This window comes from Sceloporus undulatus, chromosome 1 (assembly GCF_019175285.1).
Source record: "Sceloporus undulatus isolate JIND9_A2432 ecotype Alabama chromosome 1, SceUnd_v1.1, whole genome shotgun sequence".
In the NCBI taxonomy this organism is placed as follows: Eukaryota; Metazoa; Chordata; class Lepidosauria; order Squamata; family Phrynosomatidae; genus Sceloporus; species Sceloporus undulatus.
Window position 1 is genome coordinate 146,474,995 of NC_056522.1, and position 16,491 is coordinate 146,491,485.

The window sequence follows — 16,491 nt, forward strand, 5'->3', positions numbered from 1 at the left end:
AAGTAATCTGATGCTTCATTAAATGAAATGCTATGGAAGTAACTCAAGGTCAGTAATTGCTTGCCAGCCAAGTGCTGCATGTGTATGAATACCTGTTGGCATATGGGCATCTTCCTGCTTGGCAGTGCAGTCTTGTTGAGCTGCCAGGGTGACTTGCAAACACAGTAAAAACGTCCCTCCATAAGAAGGCATTCAACTGCACTCATGTGTACCAGACTCTGTATTTCACTGTGTATTTTAGTTGAAAACTGAGGACTAGCCATTGTGGAAGCTTCCCTTTAATAGTGCACTGGTGTTGGGTGACAGTGTTAGTACTTAATGATGTTAATCCTTGTAAAGAGTGAATTTGACTCTTCAGAATTAAGGAATGATATTCTGCAAGTTCACACTGAGAAAAAAGCGTATCTTGTTCTCTATTGCAGTGGGCCCAGGAATGTGGAGCTACCTGTGTTGTTTTGTGGGTGTCAGTATACATGCAATCCTATGTGTGTACACTCTGAATTAGCTCCCACTGTGATGACTTGCATGTAAATGTGGCTCGGGTGAGAACTTAGCTGCAATCCTTTGGCCCCTGGGACAGCATCCCAAGAGCCAAAGGATACATTGGGAATATTTTGCTGAAGTCGGAGGTAGAGATCTGATCTCAGATCCCCATCTGCTGCCCCTGAGATCCTTCTAAGCCCATCGTCTCTCCAGCACTGGGAAAAATGGAGTGGATAGACGTAGGGCATGTCATTGGCAGAGTTGGAGATGTTCTGGATAGGCAGTATTCAAAATCTACCTAGCTCTTTTACTCCCCCAATATAGGGAAGTATTAGACCAACCATGGAATGGTCTATAAATGCCCCAATATTGCTTGCAATGGAAGGAAAGTAGTGTTTTCCTTAAAAAAAATAAGGGTAGTACATGGAGAGCATTCCTTACTCACATTTGTTCCACTGGCAGGAGCCGCCCAGGTTTAGGAGATGTTGAAGCAGTCCAATGTCACGTTACTTGCTTATTAGACAACTATTTTTGTTTGGAAAAAGTAATTACTTTGAATCCCAGTATTTTGTAAGCTGCCATTAGATCAAAAGAAACTACTTAATCATTCAGCAATTACAAAATTTGATTTAACTATCAAAGGGAGCATAGTTGAGCCTTGAAATGGCAATGCCCTTTAGATACCGTGAAAGGCAAGCATTAATACCGCTTTCTATTTCCCCCCAGGAACTATTGGTTTTATGTTATTAAACATGTTGGTTATTAACAATGTTCTTCTTTGATACAGGCATCGTTATTTCAAGTCATAGTGTACACTTACAAGAAATAAAGGGACTTGTAACATTCATATACTGTCCCCCTCATGGGACAACTTTTTAAATGTGTGTGTGTGTGTGTGTGTGTGTGTATAAACTATGTTATATTAGATCAGGGTTAGCAGTTATAACCATAGTTCACAAAGTGAACTTTCACAAAATTCTATTCTGATATATGTATCCAGGTGGTAATGCTCAGTTGTATGATGCATAAAATTTTACTTCTTTTACAAGTTCTTCTCCACAATGTAAAACAAGATTCTACATATATGTGGTCAGTTTCAGTAGAGGCATGTACAAGCATGATTGTTAAACTCTTTATTCTCACTAGAGGTCTCACAGGTTGCAATGAAACTGACGTGATGAGGCCATTAACAAAACAGTCTTGTGTTTGGCAAAAGTCTTCTCTTTTGTTTGTGTCAGTTCTCTCAATTGTTTCTTACAAATATTGTACATAATTGCTTTTGCCATTCAGATATACAGTGGTCACTTGGTATCTGCTGGGGTTTGGTTCCAGGACTCACTGTGAATACCAAAATCTGTGGATGCTCAAGTCCTATTAAATACAGTGGATAGTAAAATGGTGCCCCTTAACATAAAATGGCAAAATCAAAATCAAGGTTTGCCTTTTAGTGTGTGTGTGTGTGTGTGTTCAAGCCATGGATGCTTGAATCTATAGATAAAGAATTCGTGGATATGGAGGGCCTGTGTAAAAATCTTCTTTGTGATCCAGGTGGGTCTGTTGTTGGAGAAGGGAGGAACCAAATCTCCAAATGTCCCTCTACTATTACTGAGGTTTCAGAGCTCTTAATTTTGCAAACCTTTTAAAAGGAAAAGCTTCCCTGAAACAGGAAGGAGTCTTTGCCATTTTTGTTGTGGTTTTGTGCCTTCAGGCTGATTCTGACTTACAGCAATCCTGTCATAAGGTTTTCTTGGCAAGATTTATTTGGAGGAGGTATGGCATTGCCTTCCTCTGAGGCTGAGAGAATGCAACTTGCCCAGAGTCACCAGTGGGTTCAAACCCTGACCTCCCAGAGTCCTAGTTTAAAACACAAATCTGTAGATCATACTGGTTCTTTGGTCACTTTAGTTTTATCTTCTGCCCATATCCCTTGCACTAGTGAATTTACTGTATATACGCAGGTATAAATCTAGAAATTTTAGTCGTATAATTGCCCACAAAAAACCAAGTCGACTTATCAATGGGTGAATGTAAGTACAGTATTTTATCTCTCTCTCTCTCTCTCTCTCTCTCTCTCTCTCTCTCACACACACACACACACACACACAAATATGAACCATCCTCTGGTGAAAAGCCAATTGTGTAATTTGTCCTGGAAGCACTGACACTCTTCTTATCTCATCCAGCGTTTAGTGTGAGCACAAATAGTTATGTCTGCTGGAATGTTGTAGGTTCCTTGGCATTTTTCTTTGCTTCATCTTTTAGATCTTTTGTTACATGTCCCTAAGTTTTACCCTCAATTTATCCGTGGATCATATAAAAATCCATAATTTTGGCCCCAAAACCTGCCCTCGACTTAATCATGAGATCGACATATAGTTGAGTATATATGGCAATTCATGTGGAGAAAACCCCCACATTGGATAGTGCTTTTATTGGGACCAACTATAATGTTGGTTTGGTTTTTTTGTTCCAATAAAGACATGGCCTAACTGTGGATTTTGGATTTTGCTTTTTATTTATATAAAATTGTTCTGAAGCAAGGATGGAAGCAGATTTGACTTTCCAGATGTTGCTCAGCAATGCTACTTCATGTCACAAAAGTCAGATACGCCATATGAACATTCTCACATGGTATATTTTGGTTGGATCTACTGAAAGTAATAACCATCTCTGCTTTCTGTCAAGGAAGACTCTAGATTTACTCAAGCAGATTACCGACCAATTAAACATACTGTACATTACTTTCCCAGTGGCTCTGTAAGAAGCCCTGATTAGCAAGGTGAGAGTAGTGAAAAATCCTAATGACTGAAATGACTTTCCTTATGAGAAAAAGACTAGCAATTCTTGTACTGTTCTGAGACTGCTTTGTATTAGAACCACATTATCCCTGCAATACCCAGAAAACTTACTGCTGTAATGTTTTCCTCCCCCCTCCTTCACTTTGGCAACTTAGTCAAGCAGAAAACAAACCAGTAGTTATGAAGTAATTACATGCACAATAGAAGACTTATTTCAAGATCTTGCTAAATGCCATTTAGTATTGTGTTCACAGTTCGCTGTGCCAATAGACCCTTCAGACTCTAAAACTTGACACAAGGCAGCTGTCAGAATTATACACATTTTGCTGTCTTTTAAAAACAGAAAACATGGTCTTATTTTTCCTAAAAGAACCTACAGTTCTGGGAGGGATTGAATTACTGCCAATGCTGTGCTTTGTTGATAGCATTAAAGATAATTCTTTCTACACCCCTTTTAATCTGAGTTAGGTTACCCTTTAAGGCATTTGTGATTTTATTTGGCGGTGTTGCAACGAGAAAAAGAGTTGAAGCTTGCCAGTTTTTTGGATTACCAGACATTCAGCTTGAGATCTGAGCAAGGGTGCATTTGTATTATTATTTCACCTAAAATTTAGACCAATCCCTTCTCTCTGTCCCCCTTTTTCCCTGACACCAACTCCTTTCTGCTCTTCCCTCACCTTTCTTTCCCTTCATTCCCTTCTCTTAACTTCATTTATCATCTGGTTGCTGCTTTGCACAAAGTTGATTTTGTTTTCAATGCAGGCATAGGAAGCAGCATTTATTTATTTTGTCACACAATGAGCGCAGATGTGTCTGCTTCACCCTGAGTTCACCTTAGTGCCTGTTTCTGATCAGCATGTTTATGGGCCAAACTAGACAAGTGTACGCCTGGTGCATATGATTCAGAAACATACAGGGCTCAAAGCAATTTCCTTTTTAAGGTGATACATGTGTAAGAAACCTCATCTGTTGAACAACTGGTATGACCTGTTGCCGGCCTAATGTAGTCATGAGGAGTTCAACAGAGCCAGTGCAGTGGCTAGTGTGTTGTTGAACTGTGACTGGGGAAATTCAGATTCAGGTTCCCGACTGAGTTACAAAACTCATTGAGCGAACGTGAGCCAGCTGTCTCTCTCAGCCAAATTGCACCTCCCAGAATGGTTGTGACAGTAAAATAGGATAAACTCAAGCTCAGTGGAGACCAGATGCAAAGTGGTATACACAATATGTGCAAACATAACTTTGACCAGTGTCAAAGCTGTGCCCTATAGGCAGAGGCTGAGGAGAATCATAATAGGAAGTTAGAACCAAACAGTGTTACCCAGTGGCATCACTAGGGTTGGCGTCACCCAGTGCAGTAATTCATGGTGTCACACACACCCCATTGACCCCCTCCCATACCTCACCATACAGAATCTATAGTAATTTATTCTGTACTTAATGTCACCCATAAATCATAATTCCTGTATCCCAACGAATGTAAAGGTAATAGTTGTGACATAAATGACCAGCAAAATTAATATCGTACCTTTAAATTACAATATCATACGCACAAATTAAATGTATTTACATTTAAGTAGCTTCATGTGGTTAAAGTGAAAATTTGGTAAAATGAGATATTTGTAGAAAAAAATAAAAAATTAATTTTTAAAATTGTTTTTAAAATATTTAATTTTAAAAAATGGTGCCTCTCCTTTCTCCTCCCACTGAGCCTCACTCCACTCACTCCATTTCTTCACTGTTTTAAAGGGACGGGGGGAACACCACAGCCCGTTCTGCAAAAAGCCAGATGTTTTGGGAACGGTGGTGTTACCTCCCTTTAGGGTGTCACCTGGTGTGGCTTGCACCCCCCCTAGTGATGCCCCTAATGTTACCCAGGCCCTCTCCAGACGGGCCTTCTGAGTATGTGCTAGGATTAGGGAGGGTTACGGAGCTCCTTCCTGGAAAGCGCCTCGTTCCTGCAACCACCAAACGGCTGTGGGAATGAAGCCCCAAGGACACCCCTATCCAGGCCGGGTGGAGGCGGCATTTTGCCGCTTCCCTGAGGCCTGGAAAAGCGGCGGATCGGAGCCTCCGGGGCTGCTGCTGTGGCTGCTCAGACCCCGATCTGGCGGGGAAAGGGGCGGGTGCAGGCCGCCCCAAAGGGGCAGTCTGTATCCCGCTCCATACAGGAAGCCTTTTAGAGCACTGCCTATCTGTGAGGGCCCAATGTCCAGTCTGAATGGCAAGGCAAGTGCAGAGGATCTCTATTCTGCTCTAGCCCTCCTGTTTTCTGGTATAGACTTGTGATTTATGAATGTGACAAATGTATTATATTCATGCCCATCCCATCTTTTGTTTAAAGAGTACAGGATGGTTCTCTCACTTTACCCTCATTTTGTAATTACAGTATCCCTATAAGATAGATCTAGTTGAGTCTCTCTTACCTGGAATTCCAAACTCTGAAATACTGCAAAATCTAAAATTGGCTACATGTGTGGCTGAGGTAGTGACACCTTTGCTTTCTGATGGTTCAATGTACATAAATGTTGTTTCCTGCACAAAATTATTTAAAATGTTATGAATAAAATTATCTTCAGGCATCGTGTATAAGGGGTATACAAAACATAAATGAATTTCATGTTTAGACTTGGGTCCCGTCTCCAAGATTGCTCATTATGTATAGGCAAATATTCCAAAATAAAAAAAACCCTAAAAAATGCAAAACACTTCTGGTCCCAAGTATTTTGGATAAGATTTTTATTTTATATTATTACCTATTGTTTTATATGTATTTTGTAGATTGTACGCCATTGTCAGGTTTCATTTTTATTGATTTGATCATTTGTATGTACAGCGCTATAAAAATAAACTATAATAAATAAATAAATAAATAAATAGACTCAATCTGTAGTGACTGTCCCAGGGTTACCCATGGAACTCCATAGTTGATTAAGTGGGACCTGAACCTGCATCTCCCTGTTCCTAGTCAATTAATTTAACCTAGAGATGCCCAACAGGTGATACGCCAGATATTGAGTGGCAGTCCCCACCATTCCTTTCTATTGGTTATACTGTCTAGAGCAGTGGTCCCCAAACTGTGCTCTTTAAGGGATTTTGGACTTCAGCTCCTAGAATCCCAGACTATTGGCCAATATGGTTGAAGCTTCTGGGAGCTGAAGTCCAAAATCTCTTAAAGGGCACAGTTTGGGGACCACTGGTCTAGAAAATTGCACAGGGTCACAACATGCTCAGTACTGCTCTATCAATAACACCACATGGTTTGCTTTAACACATGTTTGGAATCTTATGTATCATACATATGTTCTTATCACAGGTGTAGGGTTGCCTTCAGCTCTTTGAATGTATACTTGATGTCAGATGTGGGCTTAATCCTATGTAATACATAAACATTACTGAAAGTGGCTTCAGGTTTTGTTATTGCTTATATATGACTGGAAAGTATATATAGCTAATGACAACTTCACTGACTATACTGGAGGTACTCAAATTTTCTGTGCGTACGGTGGATTGGAGCTATGCTTAGTCAACCTTTGTGGCATGCTTAACTTAGGTCTTACTGTTTTTAGTAGGTCTACTCTCTAAGTATTGCTTATTCCGGATCCAACCTAACCTACTTGGATTATATTCTTGGCAGACGGGCGCCTGTAAAAATATTGCATGTGGTGTCACGTTGTAGTAGTTATTGTTGAGTCATTCCGTTCTTGTAATAGCCAGAATAATAAAGTTGTTCTGCATTGTATTGGCTAAGTCAGGGGTAGGCAATCTTTTTGAGCCGGGGGCCGGGTTGCTGTCCCTCAGACAACTGGGGGGGCCGAAGCCAAAAATAAATAATTAAATAATTTTTTTAAAAATTAAATATATAAATAAACCAGGACAAATGTAGGACAAAATTTTCAAATGGAAGACACTTTTTTTAAAAAAAAATGGAGGACACGTGAAAAAATTTGCTGATTTTTTAAAAAATGTTAATATAAATGCATGTTTCTGAGGCTTCTATAGACAATTGCCCCCCAAAGGCCCCGGCGGCAATCGGCGGCAGGACTGGGCTGGGGCCGGTCCCAAGGCCTTGCCGGGCCACATCCGGCCCGGCCCGCAGGCCACAGGTTGCCTACCCCTGGGCTAAGTTCATGGTAGTGCAGCAGCTAACACTGAATTGTAGGAGATGTGAATTCAGGTCTCTGATAGTTGTGAATCTTGGCTTTCTGTTTCAGTTTCTCCATTATTTATAAAGTTGCTGTTTTAGTCTGGGGCTGGTGAAAGAAGAATGTTTTTCAGGGCTGGGGGGAAAACCCACCCTGTTTGTTTAAACTATATTTTATTTAAAAGACCAGTTTCTTTCCATTAATGTGTAGGATTACACCAATATAGGACTAAATCTGAAAATAAAGTAGGAAAATGTGGTTCAGATGTTATGGCCACTGGCTTACATAGTAATTATTCTTTAAGAAGAGCTCTTTTAATGGAAGCTGTTTTGGTTGAACATGTGTTAATTGAAGGATTTCTTTCTGAGTGGCATTTCTTACACTATAAAATAAAATGGTTAAAAAGAAACAACAGGTCTAACAATGAACAACTGCCAATAAATTATTAAAGTTAAAATGTGTAAACTCAAAACAGTCATTGTCGTTCCAGTAAGATGGTTGGAAAATAGTAATAATAGCCAGACTTTAAAAATATATATGAGTTTATCGCAAAGTGCCCCCCCACTGCAAAAAAAGTCATTTGGTTCAGTGGCGTCATGCGGGGGGGTGGATCGCACCAGGTGACACCCTCAAACATCTACATTTTGGCAGAAACAGGCTGTGGCATTCATCTGCTTTCCTTTAAAATGCTTTAAGAGATGGTGGGAGTGGAGGGGAAAGCTCAGTGGAAGGAGAAAGGACTGGCCCCCAAAACTTATTAAATTAAAAAAAATTAATTTCAAATTTTTAAGTTTTTAAAGAAAATTGAAATTTTTGAAATTTTTATTATTTTAAATTTTTCCTTAACAACATCACATTTTAACCAAATCTTCACTGTGTATATGTAAATACATTTAGGTTGTGCATATGATACTGTAATTCGAAGGTAATCGTTTTAATTTTCCTAGTTGCTTATGTCAGAACTGTTAGCATTACGTTCAGTGGTATATGGGAATTACGATTTACGAATAACACTAGTACAAAAAAGCATTACTAAGGATTCTATGATGGTGTGAAATGAGAGGAGGTGAATGGTGTATGTATGACACCATGCGTTACTGCACCAGGTAACACCAACCCTAGTGACTCCACTGATTTGGTTTAAATCAAGGTTTAAATCAGCCAATCCTAATATTTTGCAAAGTAAAGCCAATGCTACTAGTGGGAGACACAGTACAAAGGAGGGGAAGGGGGAAATGGCTGCTCCTCACTAGTGCTAAATAAGGATTTTTGTGAGGGAAGTGGATATACAGCATTGCATGGAAATCATACACATTTTGGAGGTCTCTGGTTGTATGGGCAAGGGCAGTGTCAGCCTGCAACTCTGAGATTCTGCCTATCAATCCAAATATTCTGATGCAGAAGGGGAAGTTATTGCTTCTGCACCTTCCTTGCCTTCTCTATCAGGTAGGACTTTAGTCTTCTAGTAGCCAAAAGAGGAAAATGGACAAGGCAGTGGGGCTAATGGAGGAGTGGGGTGGGAGGGATAGCAGCCCCCCTGTCTTTTCCTCCTCTCTTGAAGCTCTTTTTTGGGGGGAGTCCCATGAGAATTTCAAGTAGAAAAAGCAATTTCTGGATATGGGGAAATTACCACTGATGTATTCAAGACTTTTACTCCAAGTCTCAAGTCCTTGCAAGGTACTTTCAAGTTGAGTCTCAAGTCTGGGAGCCAACAAAAAGAAAGAAGGGGTGGCGGGGTGGAGATTCAATAACTAAAAAATCAAGAAGACCTGCACAAAATTAGGTTTTAAAAATCATCATAGGCAACGTATCAAGATTACATTTTAGATATATGAGGTCTACTCAACAGTCTGTCCCCACTTCACCTTGGAGGAGCCTCCTAAAACTTTTTCCTAGGTGCAACAGCAGCAGCACCCTGATAATACAGGGAACAACAAACGTGTTAGGCAGTGGCAACTGGATTTAGGTTTATATTTTAATTAAACCTTCCTAATTTCTCTAGAGAGAAGCTGCTATTCTGTGAAGGTGCCAGGCTTGTTTGCAATCAAATGAGGTACTGTGAACACAGCTGCACCAGATGATGATGGTTCAATATTTATAAATTGGCTGTTACAAATTATAAGGATCTGAGGAGACTGATAACAGTAGGAAGCAACCAGGCTTGTCTTTCTTGGTTCCAAACTATATAGCAGTTCAACAGTAAACATCATAACCTTGCTTTTTTCCTGGAGTCAACAGTGTCACACAGTGTAGTGATCTATGTATTTGTGTAATATGGAATTTTGTAGCTAGTGCCAGATCCTAATCATACTTCTATGTTTTTAACTAACTGAAACTTTGAAACCCACTTTAAAGGTAGGCCTATAAATAACATATTACATTACAGTCTAGAAGCTGCCAGTACATGTATGACAGCAGCGAAATGCTGCTTTTCCTGGAGAAACTGGGTGCAACTCATGATGAATCAGTTTCAATGGGAAAATTAAAGACAACCCCTGCTTGGACATCCAGGGAAAATGGTGAATCCTGGAATGCCTGTCTCCCCTGCCTCCTACCCAATAACTGTTCTGTAAATGGGAATTTGACCCTATCTAGAACAGTTAAAAGCCCTAGACAGCTGTGTCTTGTCATCATCAACCTCTCCAGCTTCTGTAGATGGAATTTTCATTTGTCCTCATCCAGTTTCTCACTGGAGAGTCTGTGAATCCATTACTTTGCCTGCATTTGATGAATTTGATGAAAATTGATTTATATTGTATGTGAACATCTCTGGGTGCCTGTACTTGGCACTCCTATAAAATCATAATGTGCATGAAAGAGAAAATTAAATCTTGCAGAATTCCATGATAAATTGCTAGAGGAATAAGCAGCACTGCTCTATCTGGCATCTGCCTCTAGGGCAGAGGTTCAACCACTGCAGTTGTAGTGCCTCCCATCCCCATATCCCACAAACAAGCATGGTTGGTATTATCAAAGAAAGATCCAGGAGGCTAAACCCAGTTGTTAATCCTTCCAGCATAGGCACAAATAATAATTGGATCTTGGTAAATCAACACTTACTGTATATGTAAATTCCATGGATTCTACCCTAGTTGGGATTAACAGTGGGATTTAACAGAGAATAAGTTTTGCACTCCCTTTGCTTCTCCCTGTGTCACCTGATACAAGTTTGTCAACCAGGACGGTTTCATCCTCATAAGCATCAAAACTCAATGGATAAGAATCTCAAAAAGGGGTGAGAATTGTGTGGCCCTCTGGATGTTGCTGAACATCTGCTGCTATGAGCTTGAGACAGCATAGCCAGTGGGGAGGAATCGTGGCAGCTGCAATTCAGCAGGCTCTAAAGAGCTACACAATTTACACCCAAATCTAGAATCAGGCAACATCCAAGGTTGCCTGAAATTGGGCTACTGCTATGAGCTCAGTTACTTTCTCTAAGATTGGTAATTTAGAATCTAGTCTATAATTTGCCATGATCCTTCCAGTTTAGCATTCCTTTGATCTCTTTGCTGCACAGCCATGCACTACCCAATATGGCATAAACACTGCCTCCTTTAATGAAGCAGGAAAGTTCCTTCCTTCAGTGAGACACTCCTCCTCACAAATTGGGTTGCCATAATTTGTCTTAATTTGCAGAGAAAAGTCCTTTATTTGAAGGGTTGTTTAATTTTTTTTGTTAATTGCTGTCAGGTTGGTGTCAATATATGGTGACCCTATGAATGAGAGACCTTCAAGACACCATGGTCCTATAGATATAGAGTTATGGTCACATTGATTGAGTCTATCCACGAGTAATGCAACCTTTTCCATTTTTCTAATGAATAATGTCATCTCAAAGCCTAAATACCGTAATGGCACCAGATCCTGCCTGATTTTGGTGGTTAAGCAGGATCAGCCTGGGTTAATACTTGGATGGGAGACCACCACCGAATACCAGCTGCTGTAGGCTATATTTCAGAGGAAGGAATGGGCAAAATCACCTGTGATGATTCCTTGCCTAAAGAAACCATAAGTCAACAGGCAACTTGAAGGCACATGCAAACACAATGTCATCTCATGATGGTCAAAACTCAGTTTGGTCATACTGGCTTTTAGAGAGTGTTTAGTTTTGATTTGTCCTAGGACACATTTATTTGTCCCTTTGGGAGTCTATAATGTTTACAGAACTCTTATATTTCAATTGAGTTGATTCTCTTCCTGTCAGCCTATTTCACTGTCCAACTTTCATAATCATACGTAGAAATCAGAAATACTGTACAATAATAGATGATTCTGACTTCAGTATTCAATGATATACCATTATACGTGAAGATCTTATCTGGTTCCTTCATAGCTGCACGTCTAAGTCCTAGGATTGTCTGCACAGGTGAAAACTTCAGTCCTAATTCCCATTAACCTAACTTTGCCTCAAGAGCTGGCAAATTTGGGGAAACCCTGGTGTTCCTCCAAAACTCTGGGGTGAACACAGGGTTATGTGGCATGTGAACAGCTGGATTGGGCTCAAATTTGGCTGTTCCCGTGCCAGATGCTGCACCATTCCCCTTTCATGCACTAAGCAGGACAGGGAAAGGAGATGGCCTGTCCCCAGAACTTCCATACCCGCAGGAGTTTTGTGGAGAGGCTGTCTGGTGCTTTGGCACTTCCAGCCATGTGATCAGGGGTCCCTCTATCTTTTCTCGTTGCTTGTGCAGGTGAAGCCACGCTTAGGAGAAGTGCTAGCACGTTTCTGCAGGTACAGAAAGTGATGTAGTAGCTCTGGGGATGGGATGGCAGTGTTGATTCAGTGTTGGCCTGGCTGGCCTGTGTTAATGATGATGTCCTTCCATAACGGGTATATCCCAATGCATGCGGCCACAATCAGGGCAATTAAGAGCCAGTGCAAACAAAATTAATCTCCTTTTGATTTCTTGACTACACTCTCTATTTTACTTTATGACTGAGCCCAGGTATAGAAAGTATGACTATCTCAATATCTTATTCCTTCATTCTGAAACTGTGTAAATCATCTGAGGTCATTATTTTTGTTACTGTTCAACTGTAACTGTTCTTTTGCAATTTCTTCCTTAGCTTTCCACAGTAGTCATTCCTACTCTTTGCTATTTTCTGCTAGTAGCATGGTATCAACTCCATATCTTAAATTGTTGATGTTCCTCCATTTTTCATGTCTCCTTCCTCCAAGTCTAATCCAGTTTTCCAAATAAGTTCTGGATATAAATTAAACAGATAGAGTAATAAAATGCAGCCTTGCCCAATCCTTTTGCCAATTAGAAATCTTCCTGTTCTTCATATACCGTCCTTACTATAATCTCTTGTCCTGAGTAGAGGTTACACATCAGGACAATAAATGTTGTGGAATATCTAGTCCTTTTAAACTTTAAAGCTAAGGAATCATCAGTCTGCCTCTGTTTGTAAATCTTCTGGAGTGGCCCTTGTTTCTGTCCTACCAACATCACAGGTACATCTGGTGGGAACATGGGGAGAGGGCCTTCTCAGTCTTGAACACCTTTCCCAAGGATGATAGGTTGATCCCTCTTTGCTATCCTTTCCTAGGCAGATAATGCCTTTCTTTTTGTGTATTTTTATTGGGTTTCAACTCAATAAATTTAAACAACAACAACAACAACAACAAACAGGCTAATGACCATAGAACAGAGCATACAATAACAAAACAAACAAATAGCAATAAGACAAGACAATAAAATAATCCACAACTTCATTCATTTATTTCCTTTCCTGCAATACTTTTTATTTGGTGAGGCCTTTGAGGGTTGACTGCTCAGGGTAAAGGGGCCTTTTGTGTGCTGTGTTGTTTATATTTATTGTTCTTCAACAATTTTTAATTTTATTGATAGTTGGATTATATTTTTAATTTTTGTACAGTGTTAATGTTTTAGCAGTTAATTTTTGAAGCTACATTGTGTCCCATACTGTGGAAAAGGCAAGATATAAATCATCATCATCATCATCATCATCATCATCATCATCATCATCATCATCATCACAAGCAAAATTGTTGCACACAGTGAGGGTGCCAGCCTTGTGTCTTCTTTTATGGAGTACTATCCTCTTTTTGAAAGACTGAATCTACAGTCGGATTTACGGATAAAGCACCATACGGAGGCAGATTAGGGACCTTGAACTTGTCCGTCAATACTGAACATATAGATAGCAGACTGAGAAACAAGCACACAGATCCCCTGTTGACAGTCTTCCCCACTAGACAAAGATATATAATGGGTCCTTGGTATCCCCTGTAGTTCGGTTATAGGACCCCCTGTGGATACCAAAATCCATGGATGCTCAAGTCCTGTTATGTATAATGGCATGGTAAAATTGTGTCCCTTATATAAAATGGCAAAATCAAGGTTTGCTTTTGGATTATTTTTTTTTGGGGGGGGGGGGTATTTTCAAGCCTTGGGTGGTTGAATTCGTGGATGCAGAATCCATGGATATGGAGGGCCAGTTGTATTGTATTTCTATCTAAAATATGGTCATCAAGCCAGCATGGTGTAGTGGTTTGAATGTTGGGTTATGATTCTGGAGATTAGAGTTCATTTCCCTGCTTGGCCATGGAAACCTACTGGGTGTCCTTGGGCAAATCACATACAGTCAGCCACAGAAAACTCCATGATAGGTTTGCCTTAGGATCACCATAAATCAGAAACCACTTGAAGGCATGCAACATCTTTTGTAAATACACACATCGGCATCTGAATGGCTAAATGTAAGTTTTATGCAAGTCTGTGCCCTATTTTGTTTTTGGTGTTCTTTTTTGATGTGTAAGTGACCAGATACTCACAGAGAGACCAGATATTCACAGCTGGCCCAAAGTTTTCTGGAGATGTATGGATCAAGCTTCCATGGGGTTGCCAGTACTTCCACAAGCCTCTTGTCTTCAACCTTCATCATAAGCAAATGATACTCATTCAAGTTGTAGCCAGAAGAGGTGAACGTTGCCTGTGATACAGGTTTTGTGTTTAACGGCATCTAACTTGGATCAAACACTGGCATTTTAATTAGCCCTTAACTTGAGATAATCCTTAGTAATTTCTGTGCATCTTGCTAGAGGACAAAACCAAACAGAGTGCTGCCTTGTTTGGGACCTGCTGGTTGAAATCCCAGTTTTTCCATTGAGTGGTGTGCGCTATTCCACCTGAGGGGAAAAATAAAAAGTGCTGTGGCATACATTTTCGTAAGCAATATTGTTCTTTCTCAAAAGCATGCAGCGAACTGAGAACATAGCAGCTGTAGGTATCTATATGGACTGAATAAAGGATGCACAGTATTTTTCTGTAGATCCTCTTCCCACAGTCATTTGCTTCAAGGACTGATAGTATCTTGTCTTTTCCTAGTTCCCTACTTCTCAGCAATATTTTAAGCAGAACTCGCTTCTCTGTCTTAAATACTGACTAATCCTTGTGTATGCTCAACGAAAAGCATTTTTAACTGGAATGTCTTTACTGGCCAACTAAAATGCACAAAATAAATCATGCAGGCTTCAGTACCTAAGAAGTGTTGCGCAAGCCAGAGCTTGGGAAAGTTACTTGAATGGACCACAACTCCCAGCATCCCCCAGCCAGCATGGTAATTTTTCTAATAATAGTCGACAAAGAAGAAACAAGCAGGGTTCTGTCTCTGAACATTTGCAACAGTATAAATTGAAGATTCAAATCTGAGTGACTCAGCCCACCTCTGTTTGTTTACCCTTAGCCATCATAACAGCTTATACCCACCACAATAGTCTTGCTTATGTGTATAAGATTTCAGTGCAAGTGTATTTAAGGAGCTAAATAATCACACAAGCCATTGATGAGTTTGTTCAGTAGTGAGTCACAACTAAGGAAAAGCTTTTCTGGAATTGTTATTTTGTACTACTGGTCTGTTCTCTTCAAGTGACCATCTTGGAGTTGCTTTTCATGCTCTTTTGTGCAGTAGCAGAATTAAGCATACAATGAGGATGTTGGCTGGAAGGTTGGTGGGATTCATGCAGCATTTGAAGTCTCAAATTAGGTCTTGGACATTATGTTTTTAGACAACAGGGATGACAAAAGTCTGGCATTGTATTGTCAATATCTAGCATTCTGAAGATATTATAATTTTAATATGATTTGAAGTTGCATTTTAATTTTTTTAAGTATACAAAGTGAACTTTATACTTATGACATTTTCTGAAGTTTTACAGCAGTAGATGTAATGCTTCAACTCCTCCCAGAAACCACAAAGAGTGGCTAGTGATAAGGGATTCTGAGAAATGAACAGAATACCTTAAAGAGCACAGTTTGGAGACCGCTGAAGAACAAGGAAACTTTCTTATTTGGACTATAATTCCTTGGATGCCTCAGCTGGCATGGCCACAGGTCATACTGGCTTGGTGTCGATGTTGGTCTGGGAGTTGTAGTCCAAAAAAAGTGTCCAAATTCTGGCCTTTATTAATGAACTCATCTTCTCCAGGACCACAGTTACAAATTTTAAAAATTTGGTGACTAAAAGCTAGTCAATTTTGCTTGGTTTTGCAATGTGTGTTTCATTATTTTGAGGAGAGAGAGAGAGAGAGAGAGAGAGAGAGAGGTGGTATACTAAAAGTGAAAAATGCATTCTGAAAGTGGGTTCTCTGTGTTCCACGGCTGAAGTAATTTGTGACTGGACAAAAAGTGTGCGTTGATTTGGCATGTAAGGCCAAGGTACTGACTTAAAGGTTTAGAGATCAAAGTATATATTTATTTCAGACGAACTAAACATAATGTGTTCTTTCTTTCATTCTTTCTTTTGAGATGATGTATTTTTTTCTGTGTTGAATGGAGTGAGATTATGATATTTAGCATTCATATGGCAATTAATATGTTCAGCAGAGCAAAAATACAATCCCAGCATACTTTTTAACATTAAAAGCTTGCTGAAAATGCTATGAGTGGGATGTTAAGAGCTCTGCATTGCCTTCTGCATGTGAACCTTAGCCTTTGAGAACTCCCTTTTTGTTGCCTTCTATTATCCATTCTGGAAAATCACTCCTGAATCCCAGGGCATCTTCCAATGCCATTCAACACACTGTGTGAGCTCCTATCCAG

At 39.9% G+C, this 16,491-nt stretch overlaps 1 protein-coding gene across 1 annotated transcript in view; it reads left to right on the plus strand.

Moving 5' to 3' along the window:
- The window catches only part of GRHL1 (grainyhead like transcription factor 1), a 76,064-nt gene that overhangs the window by 4,825 nt on the left and 54,748 nt on the right, over nucleotides 1-16,491 (plus strand). The gene's annotated exons all lie outside the window — the stretch shown is intronic.